The following is a 19,789-nucleotide window of genomic DNA, read 5'->3' as shown; positions in this document are numbered from 1 at the left end:
AAAATGTTAGTCCTTGAGTACTGGTGATTGTATGTCCTCCTTCAACCCCCCCCCCTTTCCCTGCAGCCTGTGATGCAGCACCACGGGTGAAGAGCGGCAGTAGTGAGGTCCACTCCGCTAGTCAAAGATTGCACGGTCACCTCGGGCCAGACAGGACGGCGAGACAAGCTGCATGCCTAATGTCATAGCATCGATCGCCCGCCCCACTCTGATCTCAGCACGCGACCCCCCCCCCCCTCCCATTTTCACCCATCCCACTCAGGCCAAGTGTTACGTTATAAGAAACCATTCACTTTCGCCTCTTGGAATGAATCCCTTGTAGAGCAGAGGTTCTCACACAAAGTTGCTGGCTCTAAAAACACGTCTACATTCGCCGGACATGGTTTGGTAAATCGATTCAGAAAAAAAAATTAAGACGATAATTGTTAGATAATAATTAAGGTTATTTTTTTTATTCAAAACTTTTCTTTTTACAATACCTCTAATCATGTCATAACTTCATGGAAGAACATGGACGCTGATCTCAAAAAGGGCTCCAGCGATTTGTCTAGAAATTTAACGGTTGATGTATTTATCTGAGAAAAGAATTACTAACTGGTTGGCCATACGGGGAAAACTCTAGTTTGATCGTTATCATTTTTCAAGTAAAAAATGAAATCAATTTAAATTTGGCTAGAGATCTAATTCTAGGTCTATATCCAACATCGGTTTTGAAAGGACTATCGCGTTCTTGACAGGACATCGCTTTCGGGAATGACCGAATGCAAGACTTTTCTGACTGAAGAGTTTAATAATCAGGAAAATTTCGCGAATCGTCTTTATAGTCAAGCTCTAAATGCCTGTCATTAGAATATCTTAAAGTGTACTAGATCTAGACATTCGCTTGACCAGGAGTCTTTCTCGGGGAGAGGGGAAGGGCGGAGTAAAAAAAAAAATGTGCCATTGTTTTTAAATCTGACATTCATTAGTTATCAAGAGAAAAACACTCGCTCTACAAGTTGTATAAAGAAGGCATTGTGTTTTTAATAGGAATATTTTTTTTGGTTCCAGACAAAGTAGTATTGCTTGGTGTGGTTTAAGCAGCTAGCAGAAGTACAGAGCTCTGCAAATCATCAATTACCCACACAAAAAGTGAAAAGTAAATATTAATAAATACAATCTAATAAAATAATACATATCTCGCGATTTCAAAAGGATCTGGTGTCTTGTTTTGAGAACAATTGCAAACATAGTATTTACCAATCATGTGCAGGAGTTGTGTGTTGTTGCTTTTAAATCTAAGCCATGGAAATGATATGCTTGAGACAATGTTCGGACATGACGTCTTTAATACCAGTATCATACGATACATGACTGGCGTAATCACAGTGTCTATTGGAATAGGACATCACTGATTTAACAACACATCGTCTGGTACGCCAGAACTAGCAAAGACATTCTTACAGTTCCAGTTGAAAGACAAGCAGGTCAGATGTCGGGCAGACATCAAAGAATGGATGCTTCTCACACCGGTTTTTACGGGAGACAGAAATATAATACAGAGACAGAGACAGAAATAATACAATGTGAAACTAAAACAGCAAACATGAACGACACATAATCAAATCAAGTATTTACAAAGTATTGAGAGACGACCATAGACCTCGCAAACCAATAAAATATAAATCAACCAAGTTAGTTGAATTGCGCAATAATGCCCGAAATAATACATATCTGGTAGAGTTGATGGTTTTGTGAAATAAATAAAAAAAAATGCCGGACTTACGTTTTTTTTCAAGCCACTTAGTACGTTAAAGCGTTCAAACTCTAATTAGTAATAATGAGAAGGAGATGTAGAGAGATAAGGAGAGAGAGGAGAGAAAAAGAGAAGGAGAAAGAAGGACAGAGAACAAGCAAAAAAAAAAAGCTTATTTAATGGGAAGAACTCTGCAATTACAATTGTATCTCTCAAAAATGTAGAAGTAATTTCCCATTTTCGATATCAACCCAAAACATTAATTACCAACAATTAATAGACTAATTGGTCATTTTTCTTAATTAATTAATATTTTGTTAGGTACAATAAATACGTGTATAAAGTTTCAATTTGATCCTAGAATGGGTGTGCACTTAGAAATAAAGAGTACAATTATCTAAGGGGACCAAACCCTCCCACCAATATCTGTGAATACTGAGGACCAATTTTTTCTTTTTGCTATCAAACAAAATAATTAATTTCCAGAACTGTATGGACTAATTGTTTTCATTGTTTCATGTCTCGTCTATGCCAATGAATAATTGTGCAGAGTTTCAAATTGATCCGAGAATTTTTGTGGGAGGAATCACGTGTACAAACTTTCTACCAGACAAAGTAAGTTGACATAAGCTTTGTAAAAAGAAGGAGAAAGAGAAGTATGAGAGAGGAGGAAATGTAAGAAAGAGAGAGATAAGAAGAGAGAGAGAGGAAGAGAAGAAGAAATAAAGAGAGCAAAAAAGACAAAGAGAGGAGAGGGAGCGTGAAGGAGAGAAAGAATTAAAATTTTAGAAAATATTAAAGCAGCATTTCCCACTCCCCTCCCTCGCTGAAGAGTGACTCTTCCTCCTGCTACGTGGCCACCCACTGACCTAGTAGAGATCAAGACCATTCTTATCACTCCACTTTCCATATTTACTAATGCTACTGCATAGCTCGTTGAGCTCGAGGTGTCTTTAAAACCCAAAGTTTATTACGAATCCATCACCTGGTACAAATGTAAGCGAAACAAAAACACAAATTGATCATCGCAAAAAAAACTTTTTCCCCCAAGACTCGTCAGTAATTAAAATGAAAACGAGCGAGACGGATGAAATTATTTCCCTCCCAGTCAAGAGAGTTGGGAAAGAAATTAGATTAGATGTTTCTGCTCATTCCTGTCTTGGGACCAGGGTCAAGGCCTTTTGTTTGTTTGCTTTGTTGTAATCAGAGAACAGACAAGAAACCTGCTTCCAGACATTTTAAGACAGTTTAAAGGTTTGTGTGATGTGTGTGTGTGATAAGTGTGTGTGTGTTTGTGTGATGTGTGTATGAGCTTTAGCTGCCTAGATATTGCGCTCTTGTAAAACTCTCTCTAGAATGTCAGGTTAGTGTGACGTGGCCTTATTAAAGACAGCACACGGAGAAGCTGTGTGAATCAATGAGACGGACAACAAACTCATAACAAAGACGCCTACAGTAGCGTAGCGTGATCCGAGCACAAAGTGCGGGCCCGTAAAACTAAAAAAAACAAAAACAACTAAGAGTGCTAAGAAATAGAAGATTTATAGACGTATCAAACAATTACTGCTAATATTAAATCATAACCTTCAAAATGAAAACCTTAGAAAGGCACCCAATCAATATTAAAATCCACAAATCTGGCATTAAAACCGTCTCAAAGGAATACTTTTGTTCAAGAATCTCTGAACCTAAAAAAGAAGTACCAACTTGAAAATACAAACTATAGAATCCAACACAATGAATTTCCACCCTGGATCCAAGCATCTCTTTCTTCAATAAAATATCGTACTGAAAAATATAAACAAATAATCTGACTACATTCCAACAGAGCTCAAGGAAATAGTGAACTCTCTTCTACAATTCCATACCCTAACAATCAATGGGTCGGAGTTTACAAAAGTTTGATATCCGAAATAAATTTTTAAAAATGCATGACTAACTAACTTTCATTACTTTGACTATATTTTCTGAGAGTGTATTGGAACAAAAGTGAGTTCTATTAGTAGTCACTTTCTCCAGCCAATGTTGTTTTCTTGTTATTGATGTTGGAAACTAGTTGTAAATAAAAAACCCTCCCTCCGCTAGCCCAAGTACAAATTCTCCAATGACTTGAATAGAGAAAAAAAAGTCAAAAACAATTGAATGTTCGGCACAAAGTAATCAATAAGTATGTACTGACAGGAAACACGAGCCTATGTGGTAGGACTAGACTAGTCAACTCGGATGTTGATCTGTCTGCTGAGCTCCAAGTTGAGGGCAGCACGTCGCTGAAGCTGTCACCGCTACTACATCTATACACTCACTCAAACGTTGGAGTGGGGGGGAAAAACGGGAAGGGAAGGGGTGGCAGGGATCGACGTCTGCCCTCACCACCCCCCCCCTTTTTTTTTTCTCCGTCACACTTTTTACTTTTCTGGCGTGAGACCAGGCATTAAATTATGGTTCCTTTTATAGCATGGGAATAGACAGCGACTAAAAAAAAACAACACACAATTATCACAAAACTGAGGAGACTGAAGAGAGGGAGGTAGAGAAGAGAGAGAAGAGATTGAGAGAAGAGAAAGAAAGAGAAGAAAGAGAAAGAAGAAAGAAAGAGAGAGAAGAAAGACAAGAGAAAGAGAGGAAAGGAAAGAAAGAGACGATAGTAAGAAGAGAGAGAGAGAGAGAGGAAAGAGAGAGAGAGGGTAGTAAGAAGAGAGAGAGGAAAGAGAGAGAGAGGGTAGTAAGAAGAGAGAGAGAGAGAGAGAGAGGAAAGAGAGAGAGAGGGTAGTAAGAAGAGAGAGAGAGAGAGGAAAGAGAGAGAGGGTAGTAAGAAGAGAGAGAGAGAGGGTAGTAAGAAGAGAGAGAGAGAGAGAGGAAAGAGAGAGAGGGTAGTAAGAAGAGAGAGAGAGAGAGGAAAGAGAGAGAGGGTAGTAAGAAGAGAGAGAGAGAGAGGGTAGTAAGAAGAGAGAGAGAGAGGGTAGTAAGAAGAGAGAGAGAGAGAGGGTAGTAAGAAGAGAGAGAGAGAGGGTAGTAAGAAGAGAGAGAGGGTAGTAAGAAGAGAGAGAGAGAGGGTAGTAAGAAGAGAGAGAGAGAGAGGAAAGAGAGAGAGGGTAGTAAGAAGAGAGAGAGAGAGGGTAGTAAGAAGAGAGAGAGAGAGAGGAAAGAGAGAGAGGGTAGTAAGAAGAGAGAGAGAGAGAGGAAAGAGAGAGAGAGGGTAGTAAGAAGAGAGAGAGAGAGAGAAGAAAGAGAGAGAGAGAGGGTAGTAAGAAGAGAGAGAGAGAGGAAAGAGAGAGGAGAGAGAGGAGGAAAGAGCGTAACCCCAATAAGTTTTATTTGTTTTAATTTCTAAGAGAAGCCTTTAAGCTATAATGCACCGTCTTCAACCATTCACCATCTCCTAGACTAAAAAGAAGACTTCTCTATTCCATCACCATTCATACATTTCAAATCAACTGAAACTAAACATTGCTCGGCCTCTTTCTGGAATCTCGGTTTTTGGTGACTGGACATGAATTTTTAACCAGGCGCACTATCTGAGTGACATTAATGACAACTTAACTGATGGAGCGCTGTTCTAATCATTACACACACACACAATTTCTTCGTTTGTGCATGTTAGTGAGAGATCAGTGTGACAATGTGATCACATTGTTCTTGCTTATATATTCAAATACACTCTAAGGACAACGATACCGCCACAGCGACCACTACCCACAACATTTTTGTGATCTACACTCCAGACCTGCATATAGGCCAGTGTTTTTCTCAAAAAGTTAAAAATGGCTACGTTGAATGTCACCGTGACCCGGACCCTAGCTTCCTCGGTGCATCCTCACGTCCAGCCTCCACAACAGAGTCGAGGGAGAAATGTCAAAGGTGGGAAGGGGGGTCGAAGGAGTAAAGAAATTGGGGTGTAAAAATAGAGAGTTTCAAATAAAACAAAAATTGTGTAAGTTTGAATGGTGTGTGTTGGAAGGCAGCTAGGAGCAGACAATCTTTCGAGACTGCAATTGACATTGTGCTGAAGGGAACAAGTTGGAAATGTGAGACAGACAAGAAAATGAAAGATAACACACACACAAAAAGTGATCCATTGTAAACAAAAAAAATTTCAAATGCGTTTAGTTTTAGACATGCGCATGGAGTCTATTTTTTTTTTTTTCACAAACGTTCGTTCAATGAAATCAGAATATGCAGCACAAACACTGCTCAGTTACAGAACCACTAGCTATGTAGGTCTATACACTTTACTAATAGAACCACTACCAATATATTGCTATACACTTTATTTATAGAACCACTACTTATATATTGCTATACACTTTACTAATAGAACCACTAACCACACAGGCCTATACACTTTACTAATAGAACCACTAGCCATATAGGCCTATTACTATCTATTACTAATTGAACCACTAGCCATATAGGCCTATTACTATCTATTACTAATAGAACCACTAGCTATGTAGGCCTATTACTACCTATTACTAACAGAACCACTGGCTATGTACTCACTTTACTAATATGACCACTAGCTATGTGTACACTTTACCAATATAACCACTAACTATGTACACACTTTCCTAACATAACTTCTAGCTACGTATAAACTTAACTAACACAACTTCTAGCTACGTATCCACTTAACTAACATACATAATAGCTACGTATAACCTTTACTAATATAACTCCTAGCTACGTATAACCTTTACTAATATAACTCCTAGCTACGTATAAACTTTACTAATATAACTCCTAGCTACGTATAAACTTTACTAATATAACTCCTAGCTACGTATAAACTTTACTAATATAACTCCTAGCTACGTATAAACTTTACTAATATAACTCCTAGCTACGTATAAACTTTACTAATATAACCAATGGCTATGTGTACACTTAACTAATATAACTACTAGCTATGTAGAGTGCTGGATTTAGCTGTCAGAAACATAAGCTAGAGCGTAGGGCCTTAGTTTGCTTCGGAGCCCTAAAAATGGTTTAGGGATATTCTCAATAATTTTGAATAGAGGGTTAAAATTGAGTTACTCATATCTCAAGGGAAGTCTAAATCCAATCCTGGCTATATATAAACTTTACAAATATAACCCCTAGCTCTAAAACTAAATACACAATGTACATGTACACTTAAATATATACACTTCACTAATATAACCAATAGTTATCCACTTTCATATATACAGTATACAGTTCAGTAATATAACCGCCAGCTATCAACTTTAATATATACACTACGATAATATGCCGCTGGCAAAGTAAACATTTTAAGACCCCCAAGTTATCTTCAAATATTTCTATCTTCCTCTAACAACACCTTTTAAAAAAAATAAAAAAAAAACTCTAAAGAATTCCGTTTTACCTGTCAAGAAGGACAAACTCAGCGCACGTGAATTCCCGAGTGAGTGTTGTAACGTGAGCGCAACATCCAGCACTGAGCTGCTCACTTCCATACACAAACACAACACCACAGTCGGCACCTAAAGGTCAACGCGAAAACACATACACACGAAACAAAGCGTGATACAAACACACACACACGTTTCAAACGAAGCACACATACAGATCTAGATCTAAACGAAAAGGAAAAAAAAAACACCAACAACTAAGAAATTCATCCCAAGATAGTCTCGATTTGGTAGAGGTACAATGTCTCGATTTGGTAGAGGTACAATGTCTCGATTTGGTAGAGGTACAATGTCTCGATTTGGTAGAGGTACAATGTCTCGATTTGGTAGAGGTACAATGTCTCGATTTGGTAGAGGTACAATGTCTCGATTTGGTAGAGGTACAATGTCTCGATTTGGTAGAGGTACAATGTCTCGATTTGGTAGAGGTACAATGTCTCGATTTGGTAGAGGTACAATGTCTCGATTTGGTAGAGGTACAATGTCTCGATTTGGTAGAGGTACAATGTCTCGATTTGGTAGAGGTACAATGTCTCGATTTGGTAGAGGTACAATGTCTCGACTTGGTAGAGGTACAATGTCTCGATTTGGTAGAGGTACAATGTCTCGATTTGGTAGAGGTACAATGTCTCGATTTGGTAGAGGTACAATGTCTCGATTTGGTAGAGGTACAATGTCTCGATTTGGTAGAGGTACAATGTCTCGATTTGGTAGAGGTACAATGTCTCGATTTGGTAGAGGTACAATGTCTCGATTTGGTAGAGGTACAATGTCTCGATTTGGTAGAGGTACAATGTCTCGATTTGGTAGAGGTACAATGTCTCGATTTGGTAGAGGTACAATGTCTCGATTTGGTAGAGGTACAATGTCTCGATTTGGTAGAGGTACAATGTCTCGACTTGGTAGAGGTACAATGTCTCGATTTGGTAGAGGTACAATGTCTCGATTTGGTAGAGGTACAATGTCTCGATTTGGTAGAGGTACAATGTCTCGATTTGGTAGAGGTACAATGTCTCGATTTGGTAGAGGTACAATGTCTCGATTTGGTAGAGGTACAATGTCTCGATTTGGTAGAGGTACAAAGTCTCGATTTGGCAGAGGTACAATGTCTCGATTTGGTAGAGGTACAATGTCTCGATTTGGTAGAGGTACAATGTCTCGATTTGGTAGAGGTACAATGTCTCGATTTGGTAGAGGTACAATGTCTCGATTTGGTAGAGGTACAATGTCTCGATTTGGTAGAGGTACAATGTCTCGATTTGGTAGAGGTACAATGTCTCGATTTGGTAGAGGTACAATGTCTCGATTTGGTAGAGGTACAATGTCTCGATTTGGTAGAGGTACAAACCAGGTTCAAATTTCACTCCAATGATAATCAAATATGCACTATGTCTTGAATGTTTTCTCGTGTCTAACTTCCGAAAGATGACGAGCTCACCAACTACGGTGACCCAGCAACATCCTCAAATGAAACCCACTCTAGTGTTTCGAATTTAAATGTAGATCCACAAAACAAAGATCGACACAACCAAGTTTGACGGTAAACATTCAAAGAAAACAAATGCTAGTAAACAAACAAAAATAAATAAAAATAAATGAAGAACCTGGCTGATTGGAAGTAGAAGCCGTTAGAGTCCAAGAATAGAAGCACCTCCAAGTATGACGTTCCTCAACATGGTCACACTAATCCAAGCCAGTCACTTGAACGTGGTCTCACTCGGCTACAAAGTTCGCTCTATGTCTCGCTACATGTGAGAGCGAGAGAGAGAGAGAGAGAGAGAGAGACTCCAATAGCGGGGAATGACAAAGAAGGAGGACGGACCAAGGAAGAACACGAAGGATAGAGAGGGTTTAAAAAAAACAACAAGACGGGGGGGGGGGGGAGATGGCGGGGTGAGGCAGACGGGAAGTGAAGGTAGACCGCCGCGTTACGTCATGCAATGAGTCAAAGGCAGAGGCAAACAATGACGAGTTAATTAAAAAATAACGGGCGGCGGGGTGGTGTAGGGAGGGGGGGATGAGAAAGTGAGACGAGTCACAGATTTAGACAAATGAGAACATCACTATACTGGCCACTGTCCACTTGACTCACAGTGTACTCACACGGCCAGTTACGCCAGTATCACAAAGGGATGGGAGGGGGGGGGGACAGTGTTTTGATCCTCATTAGTGTCAGTGTGTCATTTGTTTGTTGATTCCTTCTTACCCTTCGCCTGTTTAATTATCTCTTTAATGAAGTTTGAGAAATGTCAAAACTAAATATTTGTGGCCGGTCACTCAAGTTGTCCTGATCTTTGTTTCACACGTCTCTAAGGTTCCTTCAGCAAAACATTATGACGTCCTTAGAACCTTCAGCAGAAAGGCAGAGGGGCAGAGTTCAAACTCGGGACAAATGGGTCGACAGTCCGAAGCGAACACACGACCAGGCAGCCGTCCTTCTTTCATTTTTGACCTGAGTAATACTTGAACTATCTTTGATTTTTGACCTGAGTTAATACTTGTACTATATTTGATTTTTGACCTGAGTTAATACTTGTACTATCTTTGATTTTTGACCTGAGTTAATACTTGTACTATATTTGATTTTTGACCTGAGTTAATACTTGTACTATCTTTGATTTTTGACCTGAGTTAATACTTGTACTATATTTGATTTTTGACCTGAGTTAATACTTGTACTATCTTTGATTTTTGACCTAAGTTAATACTTGTACTATCATTGATTTTTGACCTGAGTTAATGCTTGTACTATCTTTGATTTTTGACCTAAGTTAATGCTTGTACTATCTTTGATTTTTGACCCGAGTTAATGCTTGTACTATCATTGATTTTTGACCTGAGTTAATACTTGTACTATCTTTGATTTTTGACCTGAGTTAATACTTGTACTATCATTGATTTTTGACCTGAGTTAATACTTGTACTATCTTTGATTTTTGACCTGAGTTAATGCTTGTACTATCTTTGATTTTTGACCTGGGTTAATGCTTGTACTATCTTTGATTTTTGACCTGAGTTAATGCTTGTACTATCTTTGATTTTTGACCTGAGTTAATACTAGTACTATTTTTGATTTTTGACCTGAGTTAATACTTGTACTATATTTGATTTTTGACCTGAGTTAATACTTGTACTATCTTTGATTTTTGACCTCAGTTAATGTTTGTACTATCTTTGATTTTTGACCTGGGTTAATGCTTGTACTATCTTTGATTTTTGACCTGAGTTAATACTAGTACTATTTTTGATTTTTGACCTGAGTTAATGTTTGTACTATCTTTGATTTTTGACCTGGGTTAATGCTTGTACTATCTTTGATTTTTTACCTGAGTTAATACTAGTACTATTTTTGATTTTTGACCTGAGTTAATACTAGTACTATTTTTGATTTTTGACCTCAGTTAATGTTTGTACTATCTTTGATTTTTTACCTGAGTTAATACTAGTACTATTTTTGATTTTTGACCTGAGTTAATACTAGTACTATTTTTGATTTTTGACCTGAGTTAATACTAGTACTATTTTTGATTTTTGACCTCAGTTAATGCTTGTACTATCTTTGATTTTTTACCTGAGCTAATACTAGTACTATTTTTGATTTTTGACCTCAGTTAATGCTTGTACTATCTTTGATTTTTTACCTGAGTTAATACTAGTACTATTTTTGATTTTTGACCTCAGTTAATGTTTGTACTATCTTTGAATTTTGACCTGAGTTAATACTTGTACTATCTTTGATTTTTGACCTGAGTTAATACTTGTACTATATTTGATTTTTGACCTGAGTTAATACTTGTACTATCTTTGATTTTTGACCTGAGTTAATACTTGTACTATATTTGATTTTTGACCTGAGTTAATACTTGTACTATCTTTGATTTTTGACCTAAGTTAATACTTGTACTATCATTGATTTTTGACCTGAGTTAATGCTTGTACTATCTTTGATTTTTGACCTAAGTTAATGCTTGTACTATCTTTGATTTTTGACCTGAGTTAATGCTTGTACTATCTTTGATTTTTGACCCGAGTTAATGCTTGTACTATCATTGATTTTTGACCTGAGTTAATACTTGTACTATCTTTGATTTTTGACCTGAGTTAATACTTGTACTATCATTGATTTTTGACCTGAGTTAATACTTGTACTATCTTTGATTTTTGACCTGAGTTAATGCTTGTACTATCTTTGATTTTTGACCTGGGTTAATGCTTGTACTATCTTTGATTTTTGACCTGAGTTAATGCTTGTACTATCTTTGATTTTTGACCTGAGTTAATACTAGTACTATTTTTGATTTTTGACCTCAGTTAATGCTTGTACTATCTTTGATTTTTTACCTGAGTTAATACTAGTACTATTTTTGATTTTTGACCTCAGTTAATGTTTGTACTATCTTTGATTTTTGACCTGGGTTAATGCTTGTACTATCTTTGATTTTTGACCTGAGTTAATACTAGTACTATTTTTGATTTTTGACCTGAGTTAATGTTTGTACTATCTTTGATTTTTGACCTGGGTTAATGCTTGTACTATCTTTGATTTTTACCTGACCTGATACTAGTACTATTTTTGATTTTTGACCTCAGTTAATGCTTGTACTATCTTTGATTTTTACCTGACCTGATACTAGTACTATTTTTGATTTTTGACCTCAGTTAATGCTTGTACTATCTTTGAATTTTGACCTGAGTTAATACTTGTACTATCTTTGATTTTTGACATGAGTTAATACTTGTACTATATTTGATTTTTGACCTGAGTTAATACTTGTACTATCTTTGATTTTTGACCTGAGTTAATACTTGTACTATATTTGATTTTTGACCTGAGTTAATACTAGTACTATTTTTGATTTTTGACCTCAGTTAATGTTTGTACTATCTTTGAATTTTGACCTGAGTTAATACTTGTACTATCTTTGATTTTTGACATGAGTTAATACTTGTACTATATTTGATTTTTGACCTGAGTTAATACTTGTACTATCTTTGATTTTTGACCTGAGTTAATACTTGTACTATATTTGATTTTTGACCTGAGTTAATACTTGTACTATCTTTGATTTTTGACCTAAGTTAATACTTGTACTATCATTGATTTTTGACCTGAGTTAATGCTTGTACTATCTTTGATTTTTGACCTAAGTTAATGCTTGTACTATCTTTGATTTTTGACCTGAGTTAATGCTTGTACTATCTTTGATTTTTGACCCGAGTTAATGCTTGTACTATCATTGATTTTTGACCTGAGTTAATACTTGTACTATATTTGATTTTTGACCTGAGTTAATACTTGTACTATCTTTGATTTTTGACCTAAGTTAATACTTGTACTATCATTGATTTTTGACCTGAGTTAATGCTTGTACTATCTTTGATTTTTGACCTAAGTTAATGCTTGTACTATCTTTGATTTTTGACCTGAGTTAATGCGTGTACTATCTTTGATTTTTGACCCGAGTTAATGCTTGTACTATCATTGATTTTTGACCTGAGTTAATACTTGTACTATCTTTGATTTTTGACCTGAGTTAATACTTGTACTATCATTGATTTTTGACCTGAGTTAATACTTGTACTATCTTTGATTTTTGACCTGAGTTAATGCTTGTACTATCTTTGATTTTTGACCTGGGTTAATGCTTGTACTATCTTTGATTTTTGACCTGAGTTAATGCTTGTACTATCTTTGATTTTTGACCTGAGTTAATACTAGTACTATTTTTGATTTTTGACCTCAGTTAATGCTTGTACTATCTTTGATTTTTGACCTGAGTTAATACTAGTACTATTTTTGATTTTTGACCTCAGTTAATGTTTGTACTATCTTTGATTTTTGACCTGGGTTAATGCTTGTACTATCTTTGATTTTTGACCTGAGTTAATACTAGTACTATTTTTGATTTTTGACCTGAGTTAATGTTTGTACTATCTTTGATTTTTGACCTGGGTTAATGCTTGTACTATCTTTGATTTTTTACCTGAGTTAATACTAGTACTATTTTTGATTTTTGACCTGAGTTAATACTAGTACTATTTTTGATTTTTGACCTCAGTTAATGTTTGTACTATCTTTGATTTTTGACCTGGGTTAATGCTTGTACTATCTTTGATTTTTGACCTGAGTTAATACTAGTACTATTTTTGATTTTTGACCTGAGTTAATGTTTGTACTATCTTTGATTTTTGACCTGGGTTAATGCTTGTACTATCTTTGATTTTTTACCTGAGTTAATACTAGTACTATTTTTGATTTTTGACCTGAGTTAATACTAGTACTATTTTTGATTTTTGACCTCAGTTAATGTTTGTACTATCTTTGATTTTTGACCTGAGTTAATGCTTGTACTATCTTTGATTTTTTACCTGAGTTAATACTAGTACTATTTTTGATTTTTGACCTGAGTTAATACTAGTACTATTTTTTATTTTTGACCTGAGTTAATACTAGTACTATTTTTGATTTTTGACCTCAGTTAATGCTTGTACTATCTTTGATTTTTTACCTGAGCTAATACTAGTACTATTTTTGATTTTTGACCTCAGTTAATGCTTGTACTATCTTTGATTTTTTACCTGAGTTAATACTAGTACTATTTTTGATTTTTGACCTCAGTTAATGTTTGTACTATCTTTGAATTTTGACCTGAGTTAATGCTTGTACTATCTTTGATTTTTTACCTGAGTTAATACTAGTACTATTTTTGATTTTTGACCTGAGTTAATACTAGTACTATTTTTGATTTTTGACCTGAGTTAATACTAGTACTATCTCTGATTTTTGACCTAAGTTAATACTAGTATTAAGTACAAACTAGTCCAACTCTTCTCTTTCCCATAATGTTTCCTCTAGGTATACAATAACACATAAACTATTGCCAAATAGGAAGAACACTTGAAAGATGTTCGCTAACATTTAGCCACAGAGTGGACTTTGCCGCTAGATGATGATTTGTACAGTACTACACTTTGAAATACCTCCTTGTATTCAGGGACATTCTGTGAGACAAAATGTCTAGATTACACAACAGTGCCAATTTGAGTACATCGAGTAAAAGCATTTGAAACAAGGTCACTCCGCCAATGAAGCATGCAAAGGGAAGCAGCGAGGAGTATCTGTCGTGTGGTAGGCGTATTGGACTGTCGTCCCACTTGTCCCGTGTTCAAGCCCTGCTCGCCGCCATCCCTGCTGGAGGTTAGGGTCAGGATGTAACAATCTTCCATTTGTAAGGAACATTCGAAACATATAAAACAAAACAAGCAAATAGTGTGCATCCATGCATGCCTAATGGACTTAACGCCTCTGTTTGGCCACGCTAAGAATGTCTACCTGTCTTGAAGGTTAGCAATGACTGAAGATGAGATGCCTTTAACTCGGAGCTAGCATGCTACCTTATTCTTAGCAATAGATAATGAATTTAACTTCGTTAGCCATTTTGTGTGTAAGCTTTTAATTCAGAGACATTGTCATGAAATTGTGTAACATACATGAATTTTTTAATGTCAAAAAAAACAACAACTAAAGACGGGAAAAGAAGGAAAATGATATTGTTTCTGTAGCTGGAGAGACTATTGAAATAGTGCAAACCTTTAAATACCTTGGTACTATTCTAGACAATAAACTAAATTTTACTGAAAATACTGATTATATCAGCAAAAAAAGGGCAGCAAAGATTATGATTACTGAGAAAACTGTCCTCGTTTAATGTTAATGAAAAGGCCTTGGATATGTTTTATCACGCTCACATCTGCAATATTTTAAGTTTTAATATCACCGCCTGGTATGGCAATCTGAGCATTAAAAATAAAAATAAACTCCATAGAATCCTTAATGCTGCTGGTAAAGTCATTGTCAAAAAACAAATCCCATTTGGGCAGCTGTTTGAGACAAACATCAATAAAAAAGCTAAAAACATTCTAGAAATAAAAAATCACCCTTAGGGTCAAGATTTTGTGATTTTACCAAACAAGATACAAGACACCGATAGCAAAGACAAACAGACACAAACACTCTTTTGTTCCCCTGGCAACCAAATCATTAAATAGAAACAATTTGATATAAACTTTTCACATGTAAATTATGAGTGAGTCAGGTGTGAATGTACATTTTTTTTATAATTACAATGTTTTGTTTGGTGTAATGCACAAATTGTAAGACAAATTTCCTTACGGACAATAATTATTATTATTATTAAATAAAGTCATCTACACAATCGAAATAGTCAAATAAGATGAGCACATATTTTGTTTGCTATATCCTGACAGTGAGAGAAATAAAACAAAGGCCCAAAGCATCACTCCACTTTTAAAAAAAAATTCTTAACAGGATATATATACATTTGAGGGAAAATAATCGTTGAGCATGTCAATATTACTATATTTGTGTGTGTGTGTGTGTGTGTGTGTGTGAGAGAGAGAGAGAGAGAGAGAGAGAGGTGAGGTGACAGTAACAATTTCGAGAGAGTAAAACCAGTGCTACTCTGGACACGCTGCCAAGTCAAGACAGTAGGTTGAAGACTTAAGCTACATATAAGAAACACCGTTAAAACGAAAGTTGAGACTTATGGACCCATTATACAAGCCAGTCAATACTATGAATGACTTTCTGACAGTCCAGTGTTTGAGTAGAGCGACTGCAGACATAACGTTCAAAGATAGACACTGAGAACTTTCTTTAAAACTTAGGGAATGCTTCTTAAGACTAAAATCTTATTTAAGCGCCACATTCACACATTGTACTGGTCACGGATGTAAATAGATGCAGAAGCGTCTCTTTAGGTAAGAGAGAGAGAGAGGGGGTTACAATTTATCAACGTTAGGTGCAAAAACATGTCGCAATCTTCTTACTCACCCACGCACGCACACACACACTTCCAGCTGTACCTGCCTCCCCAACACCAGGAATGTCACCAGAGGAATAACAAGGAAACATACCTGCGTATACACCTGCGGGTCAAGTTGACCTGTCCCCAAGTCTCCAGCACCAAGGCCATGACTCACACATCGCTACTCATCTCTCAATGCGAGCATTAAAATGTCGTCAATGCTCGCCTGCACTCGATACCACGCCATCATTTATTCAGCCCTACCTTTGACCCCTGCCCTCTCTTTGCTGCCGCTTGCCGCATCTACACGGAGTGGCAGGCTGCATAATAAAAGAGTTTTGAAAGAAAAAAAAGGGGAAACAACAACAACAAAAAAAATGACCTGTGTGAAAACACACACACACACACAACACTACCGCACAGATACGGCTTTCTTTATTAGTTCTGAGAACTGCTCTTTATTCTACTTTCGACCAATATTACTCGCAGACGAAAGTTGAAACGTAATTCCAATTGAACTTTAAGTATTGCAGAAAACCTATAACCCGTGACTAATTGAAAGCACATAACATTTCTCTTCACAAAGAGAAATACTGCAGTTACATTTACACCGCCTGAATGCCAAGAGTGCACAGTGAGAGATAGAGTTAAAACTAAATTTCTTTACCTTCGTTACTAAACATGAAGCTAAAACACACACTGGACAATGCGTTCTATTTCAAACATGACATGGGAAAGGGGGGTCCAAAAACGTCGTAGCAATAGCTGGCTAGGTCTGCATGACGCGAGAAGAAAACAACAACTGCTGAGCCGTTGACGTCTGAAGTGTTAATGTGTTTCGAAACTAGTGGTTATGTGCTCTGTGTTTTTGGGAATGCTGCAATGGGCTAAGGTTCGAGACCCTGCGCTGACGTATCCTTTAACTCATCAAGAGCTTTGATCTTAGACGTATATCTCGCATATATGCAGACACACTTACAGACTAGTCAAGAGTTGGGTGGAAGGCGGAGGACACCGGAATGTGTCCCAAGGTGACGAGCTCATTGTGCCAACTACCTGATACCTTTTGTTGTGGTGCAGGCAACACAATCCTCTCCTTTCTTTTACTCACTCTCTGTGTCTACTTCTTGGTAGTGACCTTGAGATCGTGTTGTATTGAAAGGGGAGAGAGTGAGTCACTTACCCACCTAGCCAGGATGGTGGCCATGCTCACGTAACAAAGTCTACGGCATCGATCTCACTCTCGCCCCTCACTCCAGCCTACCCCCACCCCTTCCACGCGCACACACCCCCCTAGCCCCCCAGCGAATCACGGAACTCGGCAAACATAATTTGTGTCAAGCCTATCATGGACGATCTGTTCCAGCACCGGAAACAACGGGAGTGGGTCACGCCATCCTGGCATCCATCATGGTCCATAAGTTTGACCCGTACCTGATGAGACCGACGTCGCCGTTGTCCACTGCGGAGTTGGGAGCTTTATTTAACTTCATCACCCCACACTCGCCCCCCCCCACTCACACACACATATACATACTCAGTCTATACGTGGGTCTGAGTGCCTGTCCAGTTCTTGTAAATCGAGTGCCCAGGTCAGCGCCATGAGAGAAATAAATAAATAAGCTGTATATCAGTGACGTGATCAACATGAATAGTTTATTGGTTCAATCGCCTACTCGGATTACTGCACATGATTTGTAGAGCAGACTATGTGTGACCAGACCTAGGACATTATTGTCTACCCAATGTTGTAGAGCAGACTATGTGTGACCAGACCTAGGACATTATTGTCTACCCAATGTTCTAGAGCAGACTATGTGTGACCAGACCTAGGACATTATTGTCTACCCAATGTTCTAGAGCAGACTATGGGTGACCAGACCTAGGACATTATTGTCTACCCAATGTCTGTCCGTCTCGACATTTCCTTCGCTATTTCTTTACTTTTTGTTTTAAACACCACTTCCTCCCGCCACACAACTTTGTATTAATACTCGCTCGTTGGTTTGTAGCTCCAAACAGTTAGTACCACAGAGCCGATGTAGGCATATTACATTCTTAAAGTCGAACTTGCAACAAACATAAACAAGTTTCTTTTCAAACTTGAAAGTTGATCTGTGGTATTTTTTACGTCTCGAGTGACGAGCTTTTCCCTTTGCAATTATGAGTGTATTATACTACTCTGCGTTGTACTATTATTGTATGTTTTCATATTTATATTTTGATTGGTTTTAAACTCCTGGATTAAAATATGCAATTAAGTGTTAAATTTTATTTCTTTGTATTGTACCAGGCCATAAAAACGAATTGATAAAAACGTGCACATTGAGATATCAGTCCGATGACAGGATTATGTATTAAGAACGAGCACAATCTTATCACGTGTCGTAAGATGTGCAACAAAAACTGTAGAGGCTAGACCCTCATGGCTAACTTACTTGGTCAAGTGAACTAGCGACATAAAAAAAGATATGGGGTTGTAAGTAAGTGTCTCACTGAACACAGCTACGTCCTAGAGACAACAAAATGGTGAACGTTTAGTATCGAGTGGCTTGTTTCCTGTCCGTACAGCAAATGAAGAGCAGTCTGAACATCTTCACACTGTTTAGTTTGTAAGCTCATTCACTGTGTGTATAACAGGGCGCCCCTCCTTACACAACCTTCAATGAATCAACACACACGTACAGAGATATATTTATATTTTGCCTTGGAGTTAACGAAATATTTCTGCACGGATCCAAGATAATGGGCTATCAACAAAAGGCAAGTGGTATCCATATGTTAACACTATGTCAAGTAGTTTTTTCACGACTTCTGCATTTCTCCTCGTCTTCCCCATACACACTCGCTCACCACACTCACCCACACACCCACTCCCCACACTCATTGCACTCACCCCCCACGCACACACAGTGTGTCTTTAAAATAAAGCTCGTTGTGAGTTGACCCAGCACTGTTTCCAAGAATCACCTTCCTTTACTTTACTATTGAGATACAACCTGGAAGCCGCCGAAGACGATCTCCTGCAAGCTGTGAGGTCTAAGAACGTGTAACGCAGGGGTTCTCAACCTGTGGGTCGCGACCCCCTTGGGGGTCGATTGATGATTTGCCAGGGGTCGCCAAAGACCATCGAAAAAATGAATAGTTTTTGTCTATTCTTCTATTGCTTTGTGTGTGAGTGGGGGTCGCAGCAGAGTTGGGGATTGTAAAAAGGGATCGCCGAGCTTAAAAGGTTGAGAACCGCTGATGTAACGTCTTCTTCTGGTAGCTTTACTTTCATTTCATCAAGATGTACATTTAGTCAGACTCTTGTCACCTGGATATAAGAGTTGGTCAATATGGCCATACCTGCTCAGCGAGTAATACTACGAATCCTGTGGTAAAAAAAGAACGTCTTGAAGTCAGCTGTTATCAGATTGGAATCCATTCGTCGTTTAAAAACTGCGTGTTCCAAACTCCAAAATGTAATTCTTATGGAGTGTGTGTGTGTGTGTGTGTGTGTGTGTTTCTATGGTGACGGGGGGAAGAGGTTAGCGATTGGTTGTGAATGATGCAACAAAAGTGGCATTGTCGTCACTTGGTCTTAGTGAGGGGAGACGACTCCAGACACTGGTTGTGTTATTGTAATGAGTTACTCCTGTCTACTACATTTATTTCATTTGATCACAAGTTGATTTTGTCTATATTAAAGTGTTATTTAGTTTGTTCATAAGTTATTTGAAATTTTATTAGTTAAGATACATTACGCCTACAGCGGTTTAGTTGTCTACCAGCAGTTTGGTGCTACAAGTCAACGACCGGTAACAACAGTATTC

General features: G+C 37.5%; 1 protein-coding gene across 2 annotated transcripts in view; it reads right to left on the bottom strand.

Annotated features, from left to right (window-relative positions):
• Positions 1–19,789, bottom strand: part of LOC106055813 (muscleblind-like protein 2a) — a 293,711-nt gene that overhangs the window by 94,828 nt on the left and 179,094 nt on the right. The window contains exon 1 of one of the 2 annotated variants that reach the window (XM_056012960.1): positions 8,751–8,905. The exons of the other annotated variant lie outside the window; for it this stretch is intronic. The gene's annotated coding sequence lies outside the window, so the exon portion shown is untranslated. Of the gene's footprint in view, positions 1–8,750; positions 8,906–19,789 lie in introns of those variants that run through there. 2 annotated transcript variants of the gene reach the window in all.

This window comes from Biomphalaria glabrata, chromosome 15 (genome assembly GCF_947242115.1).
Source record: "Biomphalaria glabrata chromosome 15, xgBioGlab47.1, whole genome shotgun sequence".
In the NCBI taxonomy this organism is placed as follows: domain Eukaryota; kingdom Metazoa; phylum Mollusca; class Gastropoda; family Planorbidae; genus Biomphalaria; species Biomphalaria glabrata.
This window is presented reverse-complemented; position numbering and strand designations above follow the sequence as displayed.